Source organism: Lactuca virosa, chromosome 1 (assembly GCF_052849685.1).
Source record: "Lactuca virosa cultivar CGN04683 chromosome 1, Lactuca_virosa_CGN04683_v6, whole genome shotgun sequence".
Taxonomy (NCBI): domain Eukaryota; kingdom Viridiplantae; phylum Streptophyta; class Magnoliopsida; order Asterales; family Asteraceae; genus Lactuca; species Lactuca virosa.
In genome coordinates, this window is record NC_136426.1 from 318419790 (window position 1) to 318444777 (window position 24988).

Sequence of the window (24988 nt, forward strand, 5' to 3'; positions counted from 1 at the left end):
AAGGAGATTGCCTTGGACTCGCCGAGTCTGTTCTAGCACTCGTCGAGTCCCATGAAATCCAGGTCTAAAATTAAGTCCAATGCGTTGGGTCACTCTTTCTGTCCTGCTACAACCCTTCTAACACCCAACTGAGCCCTTTTGACCCTCAACAGATATGCGACTCAGAGCCTTGGACTCGTCGAGTCCCAAGAACGGACTCGTCGAGTCGATAACATCCACACCCTAAATCCTCGATTTGTGATGTACAACACTTGACCAAATGATAGATCCAAGCCCCTAAGCTCGATCTAGCACGTAAAGTTACGAACTTTACGTGCATGCATGGGACTTTTGAGCCAAAAAGGCTCTAAAATGGTTCTTATGTTGCATGGGGCCTTCCTTGAGTGCAAAAGCAACCCAAATCTGCCTTGTGACCCCTCCCAAGACTTAGATCCGAAGTCTTGACCCCCAACCATGTTTGCAATCATGGTTGGCTACCTCATATGGCCTAAAAAGCCCTAAATCTTCCCCAAAAAGGGATCTAACAAACAAGAAAGCAAGGTACAGACTTTATACCTTTCAAAGACTGCAAATGATGAACCAAACTCGAATCCTTCAGTATCCTCTTGATCCTTCTATGCTCTTCCTTCTTCCTTGAGGTCAAAACCCACAAAATCACTCAAAAGCCTTAGATCTTGCACCAAAACACTTAGGGTTTGCTATGGAGGGTTTCTGGGAGCATAAAGGGGCGATGGAGGCTGTATAAGGTTGTTTAAATAGGGTGCAAACCCTCAGATTAGGGTTTTGTCCAGTCAGAGCCTACTCGTCGAGTCTGGGACCCGAATCGACGAGTCCATCACTTAAATCCCGCGTCTCATCCCGCTTCTACTCAGCGAGTTGTGCCTTCAACTCGCCGAGTCCCAGGCCAAAAATGCAAAATCACTGAAATAAAATACATACCAAGAACCAGGTGCTACAAATAGCATAGTTTTCAGTTGAATTATGTTGTAAGGACAAATTTTTCCGCAATAAAATAAATTTTGATTTTATATTATTTATTTATCCTTGCAATGGCATGTATGAAAAAATGATGTTTAATTGTTTCTATTATTAGCAATAATGGATTTGATTCTTAATTATGTTATTTGTGGAAATGTCAAGAATTTACCAAATAGGGAGAGATTCTCACCGCCCAAGTTTCAATTGGACAGAAACTTGGAATCATACAACTTGGTTGCGTGATGAATGAGAGACTTCATACTTGGAAATTAGACTAATTCTTTGACAAAGTGTCAAGTGAAGGACTAGGAGATCGAGTACACTAGGTTGTGCGTTGATCAAGTCCACCACAAGAGTGATAAAGATATTTGTCATGATTTATTAAAGTTTAGTAAATATGGTTATACTTATAAGATTAAGTATAATTCTGAGTTGATCGAAAGAGTTTCAATCAATAGCAGAACAAATAAGAAGAATCAAGTAGGCAGAAAGATAAAACTTTCTCTATTCTAAGAAGAAGGGAGAGCACCTTTTATAGTGTTTTATGATAAGTCTTAATGATTAAGAGCTATGTCTCAATTGGTCCTCTAAGTGAGTCTTAGTGCATTTGCATGTCTAAGAAGAGGAATCGAGAATTATGGAAATAGTTAAATCAATATGTCAATCATACTTCGTTCCAATATCAAGTCTTAAGAGTCATACTCCAAGATTATGACTTGAGTGACAAGTCTTAAGTAGGTTTATAACACTCGTCAAATGTGGAATTTGGAAAAGTTTTCTTATTCTTGCAAATTTGAAATTGGTAAGTTGTGATGTCTTGGATAAGATAAAGACCAACCAAGACCAATTGTGTGAAGTGTTAAACTTGATAAAAACTACACTAACTCTTGAATATTTGTTTTGTCAAGGAATGTTTCTTGACAAGAGAATCTTATATGTCAAGGAGTCAGTGGGAGTCTTAATGGTCTTGAAAGGTTTCAAGAACAAATCAAGAGTTAAACCTAGTTGATCAACACTAGCACAAGACTTGAGGTTTAAAGCCTATCGTGGATGACGTACGCTTTTTCTGTGCCATTTCAATTGAGTTAATTATGCATGAGAGTTCTCATTTGAATGCATAAAGACAAAGCACCTTGATCAATGGAAAGTACATCGATATGAAAGGGTGAGTTGCTTGGAAGACATGGTGGGCACTCGTGTTACCATGAGGCAAGAAATCATGATTGAACAAGTTCAGTCCATATGGTTTTGGATTTGTCGCAAACCTTCGTTTTGACAAATTCACATGGATAGGAACACATACATCTTAAAATCTAAGTGTCATGAGGTTTCCCTCCTTCATGAAAATGAGTGTGAGGAAATGCTTTCACTAAGATAGATTTTAAGAAGATTGCAACTGTGAAAATTGTATTCTCAAATTCAATTATGATTACGGCATCCCTCTTCATAGTTCAAATTGTGAGATTTGGCAACTGGTCTAAACATTTGGGACTTAGTAACATAAATTCTGAATTGTTTAGACATACATGTGAGTTATCTAAGGCAAAGGTGTATGAACTTAAAAAGCTTAGATAAAGGCTTATCAAAGCATTAGGTATTAGAAATATGAACTTAAGGAATTCAATAAGCATTGTTTTCTGGATGTTCAATTGTTTTCTGAATACATGTCAAAGCTAGTGGGAGCATAAGTGTTATGCTGGTAAGAAAATAATCATCATGTTAGTGGGAGCATGATTATTATGGTAAGTATTGCAAGTTAGCAATATTAATTATAGAAAACAAAGATTCACTTTGCAAAGATGAAAAGGTTGAAAAGTTGTTTTACTATAATTAAGGGAGAGAATATTATACTTCGTTTCAAAATTCTAAAGCTTAGATCGAGAAATGTTAATAAATTTAGTCAAGGATACATAGTGCATTCTCAAAATTCGATTATGATTACGGCATCCCTCTTCATAGTTCGAATTGTGGGAACATGGCACATAAAATATTATGGCAGAAGGATGATAAAGTATCACGTCTTTATGTGAGACATTATGCATCGTGTCCAATACGCTTCGAGTATAGGATCGATTGCATATGCTATAATATTTGACCGTTCTAAAATTTTCCAACTGCCTTGGGCATTAAGAGGGAAAAAGGGACTAGAATTGGTTTTGACTAAAATAATTAAACAACTATCAAAGGACGATCTGAGGTTCACTGAGGATTTGTCGCTTGTGAGTAGTTGGAAGTATAGTACTGAATGGACTATATTGACATTATTATGAATATATAAGATTCTATTAAGAATGAGTTGTCATGTGTCAAATATGGAAATGTTTCCATTAATGGGAGTTGGATATTATGAAATATGTCTAGATTAGAAACTTTTATGCGAGAAGGATGTTCAAAGGAATGTACTTTGAATGTGAGACTTCACGTCTATGGAATTGTCTTGTAACAATTTCCGATAGAATACCTTGTAATTTCATTAGCCGGGTCTTGGTAACTTTTGTGCTATGACATTACGAAAGAATCATTGCATAAAATGTTAGAATCTGACATATTCTAAAAGTGGTAAGAATTTGGTAGTCTTATACTAATAATAAGGATTGGGGATTGTGAAATGAGTTTCATTGGAAAAGTTTTTCAATTGATCTATTTCACAAAGTATGGACCATAGGAAACCAAAGTGTGCATGCTTGGAGCATGGGACACTTGTGGTTATAATTCGAGTAATAAGTTGATTTTCTGAAACAGTAAGCAATGAATAATGAGTAATCAATATGGTGTTTAAATAAAAGTGTTTTTATTTACGCTCAAAAGCTTTGGGGCCATATAGGATTAATATTATTATTGCGTTTCACTTTGCATGTTTTGACTTTCAGAATAACTGGGTTATTCAAACCTCCACAGTCGGTCATACGTTGGAAGTAGGTATGAAGGAAGACTGTCATGAATCTGTCTGCAGATTGTCTAAAGTGTTTAGACATAGCACAAGTTTGTTGCAGAGTTCATGAGTGCTTTGATAAGATTAAAGTATTGGATTAAACCCACGCTCACTTGAATCACTTCATGGATTTATCACGGGTGATTAGTGAGACGATAACATTGTATGTTCTTGAAACCGAGACGTGTGAGTTGTTATTTGCTGGTCGGTTGCACATTGATGATAAGTAAACGCACCAGTAACTTGGTGTTATAAAACTTATTGTTGTGTGTGATTCGATTAGTAGGTGCAAGCAAGCATTTGAGTCGAAGTTTATTCATTCCTTTTACCCAAAGTGGGATAAAAGCGATATTTGTGGGCCCCTCGATGATTTAGTAATGACACCCTAAGCGCTTGGCCAAGCTGGGACTAAGTTGATGTGTTCAATTGTAGTCTGTTGTCAGTCGTCATAAATCAGATGTCGGGAAACAATACATAGACAGAGAGAATGATTTAAATCCATGTATCGTGTCTATACGATATCTTGATAATGGAGGAATATATGATCCCTTATCTAAAGGACACGCGTATCTGATAAGATCAGAGTTGACAGCGGCTTTTGAAAGCTACGATTGTTGATCACGTTCTAAAGTTATGCAAAATAGTTATTAGACATATCCAAGTGGGAGACTGTTGGATTAGTGTCTAAGTCCATAAGTATTTTGGTATGTACTTGACCCGATTATGAGCATGGTCCTTTTGGGTTGCCTTCACCATAGCAATATGTAGGATGAATTAAGGAGAGAAAGGTTTAATTATGATTTATTAATATATTATAAGAATAATATATTAAAGGAGAAATCATATTGTTTAATTAATATTAGTCAAGAATTAATTAAGAATTAATTTTGTGACTAAAAGAGATTAATTAAACTTAGGGGACTGGAATTGTAATTATAGGATAATTGCAATTGGGCTATGGATCACCTCGGAATAATAGGTTGGACGAATTCTATGGGGAAGCCCATTAGAAATCGTCCAAGGCATGTTCCAGAAGGGGTCCATGGGCTGCTTAGGGCTTAAGCGGTCAAATTAGGGTTTCCTTGTTGGATAACCCTAATAGCCTAAGTATATAAGGAACCCTTGGGCACCAAAAACGTGGCTAACACTTGGATTAGGGTTTCCAGCCGTTTTTGGTGCCTCCCCTCTCTTCTCTCCTTCATCCAATTGCTTAGTGGTGTTTGTGACTCCATTAGAGGTGCAACACTTGAGGCACTAAGCTTTCTGAAGCAAATCAAAGCAAGGAATTGATTGTTATTACTATATAACAATCAAAGGTAATTACTAAACCCTTATTTCAGTTCTTATATGATAGATCTAGGGTTTATAGCTTTGGATATTTAATTGCATGTTCATTAGACAAACTAGATCCAAAAGCTATTAGGGTTTGCATGTACACCATATGAATGATGTATTGCTAGAAACCCATCACTTCCGGAGGGAGTAGAGGACTTTGTGGTTAATTGCGATGCGTTTACCTCAGGGATGGGTGCAGTGTTGATGCATAGAGGTCACATGATAGCATACGCATTGAGGCAGCTGAAGCCTCATGAGACGAGGTATCCCACCCATGATTTGGAATTAGGGGCGTTGGTGTTCGCCCTAAAGATTTGGCGCCACTATCTTTATGGCGTGCGATGTACTATGTACACAGACCACAAGAGTCTGAAGTACTTCATGGATCAGCCCAACTTGAATATGAGACAGAAGAGGTGGTTGGATGTGGTGAAAGACTATGACTGTGAGATCCTGTATCATCCGGGCAAAGCTAATGTGGTAGCCGACGCCCTGAGTCGTAGAGCCGAGAGCGCTCTGATCCGGGATGTATGTACGAGGATGACGGTGATGACTCCAGTTTTAGATACCATTCAAGAGGCCCAGGTGGAGGTCATGAGACCAGAGAACCGCAAGAGGGAGCGGGTGATTGGGCAGGTGTCTGAGTTTGTGACTGACAGTCGTAGGCTTATGACTTTCCGAGGGCGGATTTGGGTACCCTATACTGGCGGAGCTCGCCGTGTTTTGATGGAGGAGGCACACAAATGAAGATTCTCGATCCAACCAGGAGCCACTAAAATGTACTTGGACCTGAAGAGAGACTATTGGTGGCCCTGTATGAAGAGGGACGTGGCTTGGGTAGTCGAGAGGTGCTTCACCTGTCGTCGGGTTAAGGCCGAGCACCAGCGTCCCCATGGCAAGTTGCAGCCACTAGAGGTTCCCCAGTGGAAGTGGGAACAGATTTCCATGGATTTTATCACCAAATTCCCGAGGACCGCGCGAGGTGTCGACACAATTTGGGTGATTGTGGACCGGTTGACGAAGATCACTCACTTCCTTGCTATTAGTGAGAGTTCTTCTGCAGAGAAACCAGCCGAGGTATATGTAAGAGAGGTGGTAGCTCGGCATGGAGTGACGACGTCAATAGTGTCAGATTGGGATGTACGCTTTACTTCCAGGTTTTGGAAGAAGTTTCATGAGGAGTTGGGGACGAGATTGCACTTCAGTACAACCTACCACCCACAGACAGACGGGCAGAGTGAGCGGACGATTCAGATGCTCGAGGACCTGCTTCGAGCATGTGTTATGGACTTTGGTGGAAGTTAGGACACCTATCTGCCCTTGGCTGAGTTTTCTTACAACAACAGCCACCATTCCAATATTGGTATGCCTCCTTTCGAGCTCCTTTATGGGAGAAGGTGTCGGACTCCTATCTGTTGGGGAGAGGTGGGGCCACGAGTGATGGGTAGCTTTGAGATAGTGCTCAAGACGACTGAGCATATTCAGCAGGTCAGGCAGAGGTTACTGACGGCCCAGAGTCACCAGAAGAGTTACGCTGACAGGCGATGATCCGAGCTTGAGTTTCAGATTGGAGACTTTGTCCTGCTGAAGGTATCCCCTTGGAAAGGGGTGATCCGATTCAGGAAACAGGGCAAGCTTGGGCCCCGATACATCGGTCCTTTCAGAGTGACCGCCAGAATGGGTAGGGTAGCGTACCATTTGGAGCTACCTGTGGAGTTGAGTCAGATTCATGACACCTTCCATGTGTCTCAGCTAAGGAAGTGTGTAGCCGACGAGACGACGATAGTACCATTAGAAGACATTCAGGTGGATGCGAGCCTGAATTACATTGAGAGACCAACTGCGATCATGGATCGAAAGGTTAAGGTTCTGAGGAACAAGGAGGTGCCCCTGGTTTAGGTCCAGTGGCAACATCGGAGGGGGTCCGAGTTGACATGGGAGCCGGAGTCCGAGATGCCAGAGCAGTATCCGGAGTTATTTTCAGATCATGACTTCGAGGGCGAAGCCTGATTCTAGTGGGGAGAATTGTAACATTCGGAGTCCCAAGTCTATCATTTTGATTATTTATTGTTGAAATTTATAGAATGACTCGACGAGTTGGTGCTACAACTCGCCGAGTAGTATCGCAGATGGCCACGTGGGTTTAATGACCTACTCGACGAGTCCGAGAGCCGACTCGCCGAGTAGGCGCTGGGATGAGAAATCCTAAATTCCCGGGTTTGGGGCCTATTTAAAGGCACTTATAGCCTCATTTGCGGCTACCCTTCCTTGAGAGCAAACCTTAAAACGACCTTTGAGCCTAGAGATAGAGTGCTTTGCTAATTGTGAGTGTTTGGTGCATTTTGAGAAGAAAAGAGAAGATTCCCAAGCCAAGGGACAAGAGGGTGTTGCTAGATCTGAGGTTGCTTCACTTCAAAGCTTCTGGGAAAGGTATAAAGCTTTCACCTTTCTCATTCTATTGCATAGATCTTATGATTTTGTGAATCTAGGGGTTTTCCACCCAAATATGAGGACATTGAGTGTTCCATGCTCATTGAGAGGTTTGAACTTCAGATCTGGACCATGTGAGGTCCCTAGAGTCCAAAAGTCCATGCTTTATCCAACCATAATAGTGGTCTTGAGTGAAAAACCCTTTTTGGGGTGTGTTTTGGCATTTTAAGCTCTAAATGCCATGCATGAACGTAAAGCCTGTGACTTTACGTGATAGATGAGCCTTAGGAGTGTAGATCCAGAGTTTGGGGAAGTTCTCTGCCTTGAAAACGACTGAATGAGAGATGAGTCTGAATGGACTCACCGAGTCAAGAATCCGACTCGACGAGTCGGATGGGGTTGTCCCGATGGTTTTGATCGTATAGCAACTCGGTGAGTTGAGCCAGACTTTTGAGTGATTCTGTGGATGGCGAGCAGACACGTCGAGTCCCATGAGTGCACTTGACGAGTAGGGTCAACATGGACTGTTGACTCGAGTTTGACTTCTGTTGACTTAGGGTTTGGTTAACCCTGTCTTTGGGAAACCATGGAGGAGTAAATGGGTCTTTTCCACTTCAAGAGAAAGAGAGAGAGAGAGAGAGAGAGAGAGAGAGAGAGAACTTAGTAAAATGTGCAATTTAAAGAGTTAATTAGATATAATTATCTTATGTGATTAGGAGCAGGCTAGACTCGGTGATCCGTGTGCGAGAGTATTCATTCACTTAGCTTACTTACGAAGTGAGTCTTCTCACTATACATTCTTTGAGTGGCACATTTTGTGATTAAGCTGTTTATTGTGTTTATCTGTGTATTTAATATTCTTCATTATGTATTTGTGATTTATGCCGAATATTGTTATTATGAGCTTACTGAGTTGGGACTGGAGGGTCCCACTGAGACACACTGACCGGAGGGTCTTATCGAGTTATAGCCTAGAGTGGCTAATGAGCTGTATGTGGTATTTTGGGGAACTCACTAAGCTTCGTGCTTACCGTGTTATGTGCTATGTGTTTCAGGTACTTCCGATGATCGCGGGAAGGCCCCGGCTTGATTGTACACACACACACGCTTTGGGAATATATTTTGGAGGATCCTGGTTTATGTGATAAACAACTTTTGATAAATAATTTAGATTAATGGTGATACTTGATATATTTCGAGAAATATGATATGTGATTTTTATATTCAAAATGAAAATTTTGGTTTGAAAATTTCGGTGTTACAAGTAAGGAGCGAAGGATGTGGATGGAGAAGAAGGAATTAGAGTTGGTTAGGGCAAGAGATGAACTGATTTATTTGGAACGTGCCAATTTAAAGTTTTTGAAACAAAGGAATATTTTTTGCTTAATTCCTAAACGTCTTTATTCCAATATTACTCAGTTGTATTTAAATTGTGAGATTGGAGATAAAATTCACAAAATGATTTTGCCTTTACTTGAATTAAAGGAAGACGAAATAGATGCTGATTTTTATAAATGTGAATCTATTGTCTCTTCGGATGAGATTTCTGATGCCTACAGAATCGGTCTGGAAAAAATCGAGTCCTTTATCAAGTCCAACGACCATAAGAACATGCTTAAAAACCTATTTGACGAAAATGATAAATTAAAAATCAAGACGGGAACTGTACAGAAATTTGACTCATTGAGTGCCAAGTTGAGTTCAGAAAACAAGATAAATGTGGAAAACACTTTTGAATTTGACGAGGACAGTGATATGAGTGAAATATCTGTAGAAGATGTAGTTAACTGTTCAGAATTTGTCAAAAGCGAATCTACCAAAGGTCTTATATCTGAAAATTTAGTTGAGTTCGCTCGGATATCGCAAGACAAAGTCAAAGTTCTGAAAGAGAAGGTTGTGGTATATCAAAAGGTACAAACAGTACCAAATCAGGTATACACCACAACAGGAGTTACTCAGAAACACACCGCCGAACTTACAGCCTTAGTAAACGAAGACAACGCAGGCGGCTGTGATGATTATTTTTGGTCTGCTCCAATTGACAATGCAGACGAAACTGTCGGTTTATCAGAAAGAACCTCATGGAGAGTCAAGGGCAGATACGTGGCAGAACCACTCAACAAGCCGACAAGCTTTGATGTACTAAGCACAAGTGGTACTAAAGAAAGTCAAAGAGAACCTGTAAAAGAAGCAAGCGAAACCTCTTCATTGAAGAGAGAAACTCATGCAGAAAGACCGAAGCCGAAAGCAAACATTCACAAGTCTCAAAAGTAGCTGGCTGAACAAAAACTCCAGCGGAACAGAAGATATAAAAAGAATCTCAATGAGCGAAAGCAGTTTTGGCAGTCTCATAACTCCAATTATGTTCGCAAAGAAAAGGTGTCTAATTCAAAAGCGAAAGTAAGCTCACAGACAAATTCAGGTCAATGCTCACACTGCAACTCTTGTAGTCAAAAGAACCGAAAGAGCAGTTTCGGTCCTAAATCCCATCTTCCTCCACATCAACCGAAGCCGAATCCAGTCAAGGATGTTAAAGGGAAGGGAAAGTTTGTCTCGGACTCTGAAGAACAAGCAAAGAAGACGTCTGCTAACCCTAGGAAACAAAATAAAGTTTTTGTTAAGAATCAAAATAAAATTCCACAATTTGATTCAAACACAACGAAAGCTAACAAAATTAAGGTTTTCACCATCAAAAGGAAAGATGAAACCACTTTAATAAAACAAACATATTTGGTTGATCTTTCTATTGCTATTCCCTGTTCTGTAAAAGGCTCACATGGACCCAAGCAACTTTGGGTTCCTAAATCTGCTTAATCTTTGCAGGTTATCAGTGACGAGCAGTTCGACGACAAATGGTATATTGATAGTGGCTGCTCGCGTCACATGACAGGGAGACGGGAAGAGCTGAGGGAGTTTCGGGCTCTAAAAGATGGTGGATGTGTCAAGTATGGAAATGACTCATGTGGCACTATAAAAGGGTATGGAATGATAACGAACGGAGATTTTTCCATTCGAAAGGTGGCCTACGTGGAAGGATTGCAACACAATCTCATAAGTGTCTCGCAATTGGTTGTAGGGACTGGCCTGAAGGTCTCATTTGATGATGAATGATCCGAGATCATTGAAAAGAAAACTAAGACAGTTCTGTTGAAGTCCCAGCGCAAAGGCGAAATGTATCCATTAAATCTAAACTCGATATGAGGGAAGCCTGATGTATGTCATCTAACGAAAGCTCATTCTGATGAAAGCTGGCTATGGCATAGAATACTCTCGCACCTTAACTTTAAAGACATCAACAAGCTGGTTCTTGGTGATCATGTGCGAGGACTGCCACTTCTAAAGTTTGACAAGGAGCATTTGTGTGCTGCATGCGAAATGGGAAAGCAAAGTCGGAAGAGTCGTCCCATACGTGTTAACACAAAGATCATCGAACCTCTTGAGCTTCTACACATCGATCTATGTGGTCCATCGGCCATAGAAAGTATTGGTGGTAATAAGTACATTCTTGTTATTGTCGATGATTTTTCATGTTTCACTTGGTTTTTCTTCTTAAACAGAAATCAGAGGCAACTCCAAAACTCAAAAAATTCATAAAACAGGTGGAAGTAAAACTGAGAAAGGTAGTGAGAAATGGCCGAAGTGACAATGGGTTAGAATTTAAAAACAACGCCTTTGAAGAATTTCTGGCTGAAAAGGGAGTAACTCACAACTTCTCCGCACCCTATACTCCGCAGTAGAATGGTGTCGTTGAAATACGAAATCGTTCGTTGTGTGAAGCCGCCCGAACCATGCTTAGCTTCGCTTCTCTACCTCTGTACTTCTGGGCTGATGCGATTTCTGCTGCTTGCTATACCCAGAATCGAACCTTTCTCAATAAGCGATTTTCTATCACACCGTATGAAATTTTGAATAATCGCAAGCCTAATGTTAAATTCTTCCATGTCTTCGGTTCTAGGTGCTTCATCTTTAACTCTAAAGAGAACCGAAGCAAGTTTGATGTGAAGGCAGACGAAGGGATTTTTCTTGGCTACTCTCTTACCTCCAAGGCATATATGGTTCTTACTAAAAGATCAAAGAAGATAGAAGAAACCTATTATGTTACATTTGATGACAATTACGTGAAGAAACTTAAATCCAACGAAAGTCCAATGGAGGAGATCTTTCCACAAACAGGGCAAGTCACGGCTCCTATATCAAATCTATTTGAAGAGTACATGTTGCTCTTTGATGTGACATCCCCATTTTTCACGGCCAGAAAAAACCGATTTTGTTTATGCTTTATAAAAATCAGAGTACCCTTTTTAATAAAAATATTGCGGAATTTGTTCCCAGAAAAACATGATAAATACGTTATCAAAGCATTTGCGAAGAAATGTATTTTATTCATTTTAAAACATTGGGATGTCATCGTCAATACAGAAACATAAGCATAAACAGAACTTACATTCGTTATTACTAGTGATTTATATCTCCTTAATCTCTCAATGTAATGTAACTTCATATCGATACCTGTAATACAAATAAACTGAGTGGGTCAGGTTGGGAAACCTAGTGAGTACATAGGGTTTTCAACCTACAATAATATAATTATTATGTCTAATTATCAAACAATTAACCCAATTACCCATCCCCATCCTCTTCTTTAATCTTAAGGATCTACCCTAAGAGTCAGTTATTCTTCATTCATTCATTCCTAAGGATTGTCCTAAGGAATTGGCACGAAGTCCATCGTTGCCTATGACACAGCTGTCAAGCATATCTGCTAGTTCTATCACTTAGGCGCAGCTGCCAGAATTGTGACATTCTTTATGAGGCGGAACTGTCGGTATTGGCCTTCGGGCACAGCTGCCAGGGTTATCTCGTTTATTGACAATATCATTTTCAAGAGTCCACTCGCAATACATGTCAATGGGTTTTTAGAGTACACCGGCGAACACATCGTTCATAACACCTACAGGTTGCGAGCCTGCTAGTGTTCCACTGGACTGTCTAGAATAGTCCGTGGTTGTCATCCATCCTCTGCTAGATGACGGGGCCAACATTTGGGTAAAAGGCTTCTCACATCGTCCACCTCTCACCCTCACCTCATGGTCTATTTCACATCTCACCTCATCATCTCACTCATATTTCATCTACCCAAATTTACCCAACATATTTTGTAAATATAAAATATATATACAGTGTAAATCAATTAAAACATGTATAAAATTGTTCATCCAACATAGATAGCAAGTATACAGATAAGATTCACACATATCACGTAATTTATATTAAATACTTCATATCTATGTGTAAGATGAAAGTAACTATGCACTCACCTGATAAGGTGGTGACTCGGTACTCGGACTATAACGCCCTGTTCTGAATCGTGTTCCTAATTCGGGATTGTGGCTTGAAGATGGGCTATCATAAGGCTTATGGCCTTTGGAAGAGAGAGATCTACACCCATTTAGGTACGAACGATGTATTGGAGGTAATCTGGGAGTTAGGTGGTGCATTGGAGCTAAGGGGCATATCGGTAAAGTGGCAGTTCGAGCTCTTTATGAATTTTGGATTTTCGTTCGGAAAGTTTTGAGGTGAGGATAAGTTTATAGATGCGTAGAGCTTTTCGCCACCTTTCAGTGGATATAAAGAACGTCAAAAACAGAGTTGAAACGAATAAGTTATGGTCGTTTGAAGTAAGAGTGGTTCGCGTGAGTGATCGTTGACTTGTTGACCAAGTTCATTTAAGGTTCACGACCGTGAGACGCACTTGATACACCAAAACCCTTATTTTCGGGTATTTAAAGGTATGGGATGATTAGGGTTGCTTCTACTCCACCTCTTTTACCTCCAAGACCTCTGGAAACCCTAATCTAAGCCTCCATTGAAGCCTTTGAGCCATTGTTGGTGCTAATGGTGTTTTATTTCCCTTGAAGAAGAAGAAGGAGCTCTTGTGGTGACTCATTTTGGCAAGATAAGCTCATCTTTGTGGACTAGCTGAACTTGTGAGCTCCAGTAAGGTATATAGATCCTACCATTTTCATTTGAGGTTTCTAGATCTAAGTTATGGAGACCTTCTTTGCATGGGATCTTGAAGTATCTGATGGGTTATGAGCACTACATCATTCCTATGGTGTACATGCAAACCCTAAAGCTTTGGATCTAGTTTGTCTAATGAATATGCAATAATCATCCAAAGCCATAAACCCTAGATCTAGCATGTGATAATCAATATAAACACAAGAATAGGGTTTAGATCTTACCTTTGATTGTTATGTAGTAATAACAATCTATTCCTTCTTGTAATTGGCTTCTAAAAGCTTAGAGTCACAAATGTCACTCCTTTAATGGCTCACAAACACCAAGAGCAAGAGGATGAAGAAGGAGAAGAGGAGAGTCACCCAAAAACGTCTAGAAACCCTAAGGAATCAGTTAGCGACGTTTTTGGTGCCCTAGGGGTGCTTAAATAGTGAGGCTATTAGGGTTATCTAACAAGGAAACCCTAATTTGACTGCTTAGGCCCTAAGTGTAACGCCCGGGTTTCGGGGCTAAGCATTTTTAGACGATGTAATAGTCTAGGTCAACTATTGTAACTCTTTTGATGTAATAAAGATGAAATATTTGAGTATTATGTGAATTATGTGAATTTATATGCTTATTATTTATTTATAAATGTATAATAAATAAAGAATAAAAATAAGCGTCAAAATTAAAGCGTGAGATAATCCTGATATCTTTACATAGAGTTGTAGTGGTCGAAACAAGGATTCCGGTGATATAAAGAACGCCGAAATCCGAGTTATAATGAAGAAGTTATGACCCGTCGAAGTTTCGCAATGAAACCGGCACGATACCGGGAAGCGTAAATAGTGAATTTACGATAAAGTGATTTTTAGCCATAGCGATCTAAACGAAAGTCGTAGAAGACGTTAAACCGAGAGCGTCCATAAAAAGAACGCCCAAATCTGACTTCGTATGAGGAAGTTATGATTTTTCGAAGTTTCGGCTTAGCAGTGTACAGCCCGAAGTTCGAATATTAGATTGAGCGGTTTTTAGCCGAGACAACCTAAAGAAGAATCGAAGATCTCGTTAATAGTAGCGTATCGATAAAAAGACAGACAAAAACGGACATCGGATGAAGAAGTTATGAATTTTTAACGGACCAATCATCTCCCGACCTGATAAAAATATAACTTTTAATATAAAGTCAAAATTAGCCGACGGAGTCTAAACGAAAGTTGTAGAGTACGTTCCCGCCTACGCGTGGATATAAAGAACGTCGAAAACGGAGCTCGTATGCGAAAGTTTTGAATTTTAGAAGTCGGGAAGCAAAATTACGAAATCTGCGAGAAGAGAGATGACGTGGCCGCATCTGAGTCGTTGCTTGTTGCCCAAGGCTTCGCTTCGGATGGATGACACATCGACTCGCATACGCGCCACGTAAGAGGGTACGCCCCGCGTTCGGAAATCGCTTGGTCTCGGAAGCTCCACGTCGCCCCACCGAAGCCGCGCCATCTGTCCCCTTATCCGAACTACGCCCCACGTAGTGTTGTACGCCCATCGTACCTCTGAAGGCTCGCGCCTATAAATAGGCTGCGAGGGCTGCCGAGTAAATCACACCAAAATCACTTCTCTCTCTAGTTGTTTTCTCTCTCTAAGATCCCAAACCACCCCTAAACCCTAGGAAAAACCCCTAGCACCCAAAGGAAGCCCCGAGGCTCCCGGAGTCCTGAGAAAAAGGGTCTTTCGGTTCGGAAACGCTGCTCCGAGCAAAACCCGGTTTTCTTTAAAATACGCTGTAAGTGAGCTACGCCTACGCAATTTTTAATATAACTTTTAAATAATTATAGTAATGTTATTAGGTCCTTAAAATAATTATTTGGGCTATTATTATGAGTTATATTGGGTGTTATTTAACGCTTATCTAATAATAATAATAGCTAGACTATTAATTAGTCATGGTTAACGTTAAAACTAAACCCTAGTGGTATTGATACTAGGTTTTGGTCAAGAAAAAATTGTTTTGAGGTAACGAAGTGTTGTTCAAGTACCGAGTCACCACCTAATCAGGTGAGTGCATAGTTACTTTCATCTTACACATAGATATGAAGTATTTTATATAAATTACGTGCTATGTGTGCATATTATCTGAATACTTGCTGTCTATGTTAGATGAATGATTTATACACGTTTTTCATGATTTAAACTGTATATGTATTTTATATCTACAAAAATGTTGGGGTAAAACATGGGTAGATGTAATAAGACGATGTGTGATAAAATGATGAGAGACCTCGATGTTGTTGGTGATCCAGTCATCTAGCGGAGTATAGATGACGACCACGGACTCTTCTAGACAGTCCAGCGGAACGCTACCAGGCTCGCAACCTGTAGGTGTTTGTGAACGATGTGTTCACCGGTGTACTCCATCCCCCTCATGGTTGCCTTTAGGACATTTATTGCTGAGGAACCCCCTTAGCAGTAGTGTCCATCCCGATGATGATCCTTAGGCTACGTCCCTTATGATAGGTGTTTAGGGACGTAAAGTGAGGATAACTAGAACGGGTAATCGGGTTATTGTTGATCGATGAAATTAATAAACTTATTTATTGTGGGTTGAAAACCCTATGTGCTCACCAGGCTCCCAAGCCTGACCCACTCAGTTTCATGTATTACAGGTAGTGGCGCTCGATCATAGATGTGATGTTTTGGATGAGGGATTACGGATATAGGCCTATAGATATGAAATAATGTAGTAAGGCTTATATTGTACTGTTTATGCTTTTGATCTGTATCGAACATGACATCCCGAGCCTTTTAATGAAATACATTTCTTTGGAAATGCTTTTGATAAATCTTTATCATATTTTGTTTTGGGACAAATTCCGCAACACTTTTATTTAAAATGTTACTCTGATTTTCAAACAAGCATAAACAAAATCGGTCTTTTCTGGCCGTGAAAATGGGGATTTCACAGTTGGTATCAGAGCATTAGTTTAAGCGAACTAGGAATTTGTAGGATTTCTAGACTTAAACTTAGAATGCTAAGCGATGATGGTGAGATGTGAGCACTAGCTTATTTTAGGAATTATGCCTAAAATGCTTTTATGTGCTAAATGCTTTATGCCTTATGTGCTGTTAATTGTTCGGATCTATGGTCTGTTGCCGACCGGATCTGGAAACCTTATGTGTTTAGGATTCTAAACGTACGACTACGATATTAGAACTAGCATGTAAACGTTTCGGAGAGATAAGGATGATTTAAACGTCTATCCTGAATAATGATCTAAATTCACCTTATTCGGTGTATAGATCAAGATGGCAAGGACCTGTAGCGGAAACATGAATGCAAATAGGAATAGGAATCAATCCCCAGTGATTCAGCAAATACCTGTTGTAGTAGATGTTCCTGAGCCAATCACGATGGCCGGAGTGCAAGCGATGATCCAGATGATGTTGGATCGTCAAATGGAGGAAACCAGGCGTTTGCTCCAAGAAAATCACGAGGAAGCTACCATACCAATCGAAGAGCCCGAGTTGAATGATGGGCCGTATGAAGGAGGAAACTACAGTGGGACTGTTGGTCAAGCCAACCCACCGATAGTTAGGCAAAACCACCAGGATGGAGGAAATGACGTACGTGGATGCAAATACAAGGATTTCATGGCATCTAAACCACCGTGTCTATCTGGAAGCCCGACGCCGGTGGAAGTCATGAACTGGATCTCCGAGATGGAAACGATGTTTGAGAGTTGCAAGGGTAGCAACAGGCAGAAGACCGCTCTCGCGGTTCCTCTGTTGAAATCTGGAGTACTAAGCTGGTAGAAGCTACTAGCTGATTCAATGCCCAAAGGGGAAGCGAGCAAGATGTCTTGGGAGGATTTTCTGGTGCAACTGAAGATGCAATACTGCTCTGAGCAGGATCTTCTGGAGATCAACAACGAATTCCAGAATCTGAACAAGGGAAGAATGAGCGTTACTGAATATGCTGCAAGCTTTACAGAGAAAATGAAGCTTGTTCCTCACCTCGTCCCAACTGAACTCTCCAAGGTTAACAAGTTTTCCCTCGGATTACCAGCGGACTTCGGTCCAATGGTCAAGCAAACAACCACTCAGAAAGCCGCCATCTGGGCTGCTAAGAATGTGGAGACCCAGATACAAAAGAAGGGTCTGGAGAGAGCGGAGGTGGGAGAGAAAAGGAAATTTGATGGGTCGTCGAAATTCAGCAAGAAAATCATGTTCTCAAGGTCTGGTACGCAGAAGTCTGGAGGAAGTGAAGCCAAATGGTGCGACAAGTGCAAGAAGAAGCACCAGGGGAAATGTGACGGAGGAGTCACTTGTTTCAAATGTGGAAAACCTCGGCACTATGCCAACGAGTGCACGTTCACTAAGAAGGTCTGTTATGAGTGCAACGAGGAAGGGCACATTTCGAGGGACTGCCCGAAGAAGAAGGAGGCAGGAAGACCCAACATTCCACCGAAGCCGAAGGCAAGAGCCTTCCAGATGACGCTCGAGGCTGCAAAGGAGGCAGCAGACGTCACTTCAGGTACCTTTCTTGTAAATGGATTGCCTGCCAATATACTGTTTGATTCTGGAGCAAACTACTCCTTTGTATCGCATAAATTTGGTGGGAAATTAGCATTGCCAGTAGAAAAACTTGATAATGCCCTAATTGTGGAAGTTGCCAGTGGCAAGTTCGTACCTGTTAGTAATCGTAATAAGAACATAGTCATCGACATAAACGGAAACGAATTCCACGAAGAGTTGTTACCCATAGAGTTGAACGGTTTCGACACCGTTTTGGGAATGGATTGGCTTAGCGCCAACGATGCTGAAATTCAATGCCGAAAGAAGATAGTAAGAGTAAGCCCACCCGGAAAGGAGTCATTTATGGTGTACGGGGACAAACGCAGAGTGAATTCTGGAATTATCTCCCTGATGAAAGCCAAAAAATGTTTGTCCAAGGGATGTGCATCATACTTGACATTCGTTATCGATGCTAAGAAGGAAAAGAAGGAGGTGCAGAGTATACCAGTCGTGTGTGATTATCCGGAAGTCTTTCCCGAAGATCTTCCCGGATTACCGCCCGATAGACAAGTAGAGTTCCGAATAGACTTGTTACCAGGTACAACACCGATAGCAAAGGCACCGTATCGATTAGCGTCGACGGAGATGAAGGAGCTCATAACGCAACTTCAGAATTTTTCATTTTTAAATCGTACTTTTAATCATAAAACAATATTAAAACATAATGTATCCAATGTCATCATCACAAAACAATTCCCATAATCTCAACATAATCTCTATGAGTGTGTACTGATCATGCCGGCGCCTTCCCGCGATCCTCACTGGTACCTGAAACACATAACACACAACACGGTAAGCATAAATGCTTAGTGAGTTCCCCAAAATACCACATACAACACATACGCCACTGGAGGCTACAGTGCGACCCTCCGGTCGATGTGTCTCAGCGGAACCCTCCAGTCCCGTAGCTCGTTGGACCCTCTGGTCCGGTCATAGCTCGTTGGACCCTTCGGTCCGGTCTGTATCGTTGGACCCTTCGGTCCGGTCTATATCGTTGGACCCTTCGGTCCGGTCCATACAACACATAGCATACATATATCACAATGCACATAATCTCATACATACACATAACATACAAGACCCTCCGGTCTACACATAGATACCACTCTAGGTAATGTATAGTGAGAAGACTCACCTCGGATATCTCGGATGATCTCTCTCACGAATATACTGATCTAGCCTCCGCCTAATCACATACACAATATCCTTAATTAAATAATGGCTCTCAAAGGCTAGATTAAATCTCCTTCTACAATCCCTCAGAAGGGTAAAATATTATTTTACCCCTCCTTGACCCAAAAGTTCAAATGTTGACCAAAACCCTAAAAGTCAACGGTCAGAGTTTGACCCGACTCGTCGAGTGCACACGGGCGACTCGGCGAGTCCACGCGGGTCCCCTGAATTCTTCTAAGCCTCACTTGGCACGTCGAGTCCCTCCTCTACTCGCCGGGCTACTCTGCAACGAATCGCGAGGCAACCCCGACTCAACTCGTCGAGTCTACTTATGGACTCGACGAGTTGCTCCCATAACAACTCTCAAATGACCTTCTGAGGTCAGATCTGCTTCTCTAAACTATAGATCTGACTTCTCCACGACCAATAACCACGTAAAGGTCGAAACTTGACTCACATGCAAAGCACCCAAGGCTTTCCTTGGTGAAATAGCTTCTAAAATGGCAACCTAGTCTCCTTTCCTCCATAAACCAACATAAAGCAGAATGGGGAAGGCTCTCTGGACCTCTATGGGTCCAGATCCGAGGTCTAACACAACAAGGGACCAAAAACTCAACTTTTCAAGCCCTAAAAGGTTATAGAAAACCCTAGATCATAGATCTTAACCCAAAACAGGAAGGAAGTTCGATTTGATACCTCAATAGTGTAGAACTGAACTTGAAAACCCTGGATCCACAGCTCCCTTGACCTCCTCTTGCTGGAAACAACTTCTCCTTTGCTAAATCACACCAAAATCGATAAATATGGCCTTATCACTCTCTCAACTCGCTCAAGCCCTCAAGGGGCACTCTCTCAGGACAGGTAGCCGCACAAGAGGGCTATAAGGTCCTTTAAATAGGGCTCAGGCCCGGGGATTTAGGGTTTCAACCTACAGCGTGGACTCGTCGAGTCCCCCTTTCCGACTCGTCGAGTCCGCTCATTAATCCAGTCAGCAAACGCGATCCTACTCGACGAGTCCAAGCGTCGACTTGTCGAATCCCTCTCTTTTACAAAAAGAAAACATGATCAAACATATTACCTGGAAATCTGGATGTTACAATTCTCCCCCACTAGAATCAGACTTCGCCCTCGAAGTCTTGCTCCACAAACAACTCTGGATGCTGCTCCCTCATCTCCAACTCCGGCTCCCAAGTCAGCTCGGACCCTCTCCGATGCTGCCACTGGACTTGAACCAGGGGCACCTCCTTGTTCCTCAGAACCTTGATCTTCTGATCCCGGATCGCGATTGGCCTCTCAGCATAATTTAGGCTCGCATCCACCTGAATATCCTCCAGCGGCACCACCGCCGACTCGTCGGCTATACACTTCCTCAACTGAGACACGTGGAAGGTATCATGAATCTGGCTTAACTCCGCAGGTAGCTCCAACCGATACGCTACCCTGCCCACCCTCGCGGTCACCCTGAACGGCCCAATGTACCTGGGCCCCAGCTTGCCCCTCTTCCTGAATCAAATCACCCCTTTCCAAGGAGACACCTTCAGGAGTACGAAGTCTCCCACCTGGAACTCCAGCTCGGATCGTCGCCTATCCGCATAACTCTTCTGGCGGCTCTGAGCTGTCAACAACCTTTGTCTAACCTGATGTATCTACTCGGTCGTCTGAAGCACTATCTCAGTGCTGCCCATCACGCGCTGTCCTACCTCTCCCCAGCAAATGGGAGTCCGACACCTCCTCCCATACAACAACTCGAAGGGAGGCATATCAATACTCGAATGGTGGCTGTTGTTATAGGAAAACTCAGCCAATGGTAGGTATGTGTCCCAACTTCCTCCAAAGTCCAACACACATGCCCTAAGCATGTCCTCGAGCGTCTGAATCGTCCGCTCGCTCTGACCGTCCGTCTGTGGGTGGTATGCGGTACTGAAATGCAGCCTCGTACCCAACTCCTCATGGAATTTCTTCCAGAACCTGGAAGTGAAACGCACATCTCAATTCGACACGATCGAGATCGGTACTCCATGCCGCGATACCACCTCTCTCACATACAATTCTGCCAGCCTCTCAGCTGTAAGTCCGTAATCTGCTTGTGTATCAATCAGATCCGTTTGATGGTGCGGAATCCCAATCAAACGGATGATGTCAGATCAAATAGAAGACAAGGAGAATAAGAATAATGTGAATCTCAATGTATTAATGAATAGAATGATGATCCTTTACATGAGATTCACACACACTTACACACACTCTCTTTTCTCTAGTTTCTCTCTCTAGAACACCTTCAAATGCACACACTTAAGCTCCTATAGTGTTCATCACTCTACTCCTCACCCCTTACACCTATATTTATACATAAGAAACATGGGCTTGGTGAACATGGGCCGTAAATGGGTTTACGGTCGTAAATAGGTTTACGGCCGTAAACAACCATTGGGTCGTAAACAGGGTTTACGGTCGTAAACCTGTTTACGGCCGTAAACACTGAGCTGTTTACGGTCCTAGACATAAAATTACATTTTCCTAGAAAAGCAAAGTATTAACCATATTTTTGACCCAACAATCTCCCCCTTGGTTTATAGCTTTCTTTTCTTTTTCTTAAATGACCCAACAAGCTCCCCCTTAAAAAGTAGTTGGCTTTTCTTGTCAATCTTCATTGGGAGCTTGGCTTCAGCTTTTATCTTTGATGACTTCAAAGCTTCAAGATGAACTTGATGAATCTTCAATAAATGACTTCATCTTGAGCAGTTGGGCATTTCTTCAGAATTTGACATTTAACGCACATTGGGTGAGGAGGCTTGATGTACTGATTCTTGAAAGATAGCGCTTTCAGCTTGAGAATCTTCAGATAGAACATCAGAGAGAACTAATCTTCTGGATCACTTCAGCAGGTTCAAGATAGCAGCAAATTGATTGAGGGGGCTTCAATGCAATCTGTCACATAATCTTCAATTGCTTGACCTTGCTACTAGGGTTGAAAGATTGAATGTCGAAAAAATAATCTTCATTTCTTGCTCCTTCAAATGAGAATTCTTCGATGATCACGGATGAAGCCTTGGCTCAGAAATCTTCGACACAAACTCCATGAGTTTCATCTTCACCTGAATTCACTATTCAAGACAAAACAAAACTAAAAGAAAAATTTAGCACACAATATTTTTTTTGGATTTTTCATATTTTCTGAAAAAGAAATAAAACAGAAATAACACTATTTTTGGATTTTTTTTATTTTCCGATTTTTGTTTGGTTTTTAAAATTTTTAATTCTCCCTTAATATTTAAATTAGAAGAAAACTATGAACAAATTTAAAAAAAATAAAATGATATCTAACTTTAAGAATGATTTGGGATCAAAGTTTTTAGACAACCTTTATCCGTTTATCAGTACCTCTCCCTTCATGAATAGATCTGGTCAATCGGCGGTATTGTGGTCCACTTAAACACGAGAGATTGTGACAAAATTAGGACATACTATAAGTCACAAGACAATGTGATCCTATGTTCCTAGATAATATTCCTAAAGGACCATTCAGCTGACGACGACCAAAGATATTGTTGTCCACCTAAATTGAGCAGCGAGATCTACAGACAACCTAGTGATTGTTCAATTTTAAATGTACTAGAACATGTTCCCGCTTCCTGACATACCCCAATAATCAGGAACTTCCAAAGTACTCCTTACTTTAGGTGAGCATACAATTATTATGAGAGAAGTCAGATTTAGAATGCATATGCTATACACCCAGGTCGGATCTCTTCCAATCTCGCAGAGGGTGAAACATATGACTAACCAGATTTAGAGGGATTGAGAAGTAGAATGGTGCATATACTGTGTACCAAGTCGGATTGTGAGTCATGCAAAGGAGACAGTATATGGCTAACAGATAGAAAGAATTGCATAGATAGAAGATGCATAGAAATAGAGTTGCATATGTTACAGTCCAGGTCGGATGTATTTTAATCACGCAGAGGAGGCAACATATGACTAACAGAAAGAAAGCAAGAAAATAATTTCCTACAGACCTACTTTATCGGAATTCCCCAGTCGCCCCATCAATACCGGAATTAAGGACAAAGTCCGTACATCGAGGAAGAGTTAAACCACAGTTCTAGATACGGATAACTTTAATGTGATCGGTGGATTATCATGTATATCTCCCTGCTCAACCTAACTGAGCGTCGTATTGTCAGGCTAAATGGATCTATCGAGGTCATGATTTTTCAAGTCTCTAGATTCCTTAAGTTCATTAATGCCTAGTCAAGTCCATTTTAATCTCTCGTGCCTACCAGCGCATCGAACACAGAGCCTAGACAATTCAGATTCTGTCCCTTACACAGATTCAGATTGCCTGTTATCACTTGATAATATCACTTCCCAAAACATCTCCCTCAAGCACATTTCATTAACACCATATTTTTGATTTTCTGATTTTCTAATGTTTTTGGATTTTTTTAAACTTTTCTAATTTTTGTTTTGTTTTTATTTCTCCCCCTAAATTTGTGCATAGGAGAGAAACGAAAGTAAATGCGCAAATTTAAACTATCCTAAAACAAAAATTTGTCTTTGAAGCGAATCAGAGTAAGATAAACTCAGGAGAATAGAGAAGAAAATGCAAACCGTAATTCACCGATTGAATTTGCAACCAGAAGGTCTGAGAACAAGACGCGTAGTCTCAGAACAGATCCAAAAATTCTTCATATCGTTAAGCACTAACCCCATGAGTGATCTCTTCTTTTCTTCCCTTCCCGCAAAGGACACATACTCTCAAACAATGTTATGAGTGTTGTACAGTTGAGAGATGCCTCCTATCATGTGCCTGGAACAGCCACTACCAACAAACCGAAGTATGGTGATATGCCTCCATAGCTGCTCCGACACAGAGCGGGATCAGTTGGTCTTTGGAACCCAGTCCATTTTGAAACTAGGTCGACCTTTGTCATTAACGCACGGTACTCTCTCCCATGACATGTCCTGCTTATCACAAACAAAAGATGTAGAAATATTTGAATCGTTAGAAGATTTGGGAGAGTGAGCCTTGGGAACCCATTTGTAGTTGGGTTTAACCCATTTCATTTTCGATCTGATGGGTGGCTCAGTACTTGGTTTTGATCTTGACGTCGGCCGTCGAGATGGCTTTGATTTTGGCTTCACGGGAGCATCTCTTGGATTTGGCTTCTTGGCCGGCATTCCCTTCTTGCCCTTGGGATTCGGATTCTTGGCCTTGTGGGATTGATTCTTGGCCTTCTGCGCGTTCCAGTCACCATGGTCTGAACGTGACCTTGAGGGGTTTCTTTTGAAGTATCTCCCTCTTGGCGCGTTCTGCCAGCCTTGTGCATAGTAAGGAACGTATGCGCGATTTGGACAATTTCTGGCAATGTGTCCAGGTGTTCCACAGTGAAAACATGTCTTTTTCTTCACTGTGAAGTTGGTTCTTCCTGCCCCTGGTGGCATATCCTTGCCTTGTCTCTTATTGTTCCCACAAGCACAATTGCAGGAGGCACTCTGTTTCGCTGGAATTGGTGGTCTGTATTTCTCAACAGCAGGTTGATCAGAAGCAGTTGAGTTCGAAGCAACAGA